This window comes from Hippocampus comes, unplaced genomic scaffold (assembly GCF_001891065.2).
Source record: "Hippocampus comes isolate QL1 unplaced genomic scaffold, H_comes_QL1_v1.1 scaffold207, whole genome shotgun sequence".
Taxonomy (NCBI): Eukaryota; Metazoa; Chordata; class Actinopteri; order Syngnathiformes; family Syngnathidae; genus Hippocampus; species Hippocampus comes.
In genome coordinates, this window is record NW_017805146.1 from 350,651 (window position 1) to 351,318 (window position 668).

Here is a 668-nt window from a genome sequence, read left to right on the forward strand (position 1 = left end):
AGCCCCACCCCACTCCCCTCTTGGCCTCCCCATTCCTTCCCACCATCGGGCCCCTGCTCCACCACTGCCACCATGGCTACTCGTGACCGGTCCGGCTGATATTAATATGACGATGCTATTGCGCAATTTGTGTCACGTGACCCCCCCAGTGCATTGCATTGTACCCTTTGTCCACATTGTGGACCGGACAAAACATTTGGCACACTTGCCTCTTAGAGAAACGTTCCAAATGATTTCTTTCTTAAAAACAGAGATGCTTTACACTTTCTGAAACATCAGTGTTTTGTTTTTTCAATTGAGATTGAAGCAGAGTAAAGTAACAGCGCGATGGTCCGATTTTCTTTGTAAAGACTAAGACTCAGTCTTTTTTTTCCATTTTAGTTCACTTTTGGGTATTTTTCTCTATTTATTAACATCATTTATATGTGGTTTTCAATGTACGTAGATAAAAAGTTTCGTTTCTCAAGTGCTAAAATATGCACCAACGATAAAATGGTATTTATTACATTTTCAAGTGTTCATTTTGTTTAATTATTCAATCGTTTAAATGGATGACGGTGTTTTTATTCAGTTGAAGAATCGTTGTTCACTTTGACTCCCGTTTTATTTCAGGACTGATGCAATGTCCAGCAGCACTGCGGCCTTCAGTCCACCACTAGCCATCAAAC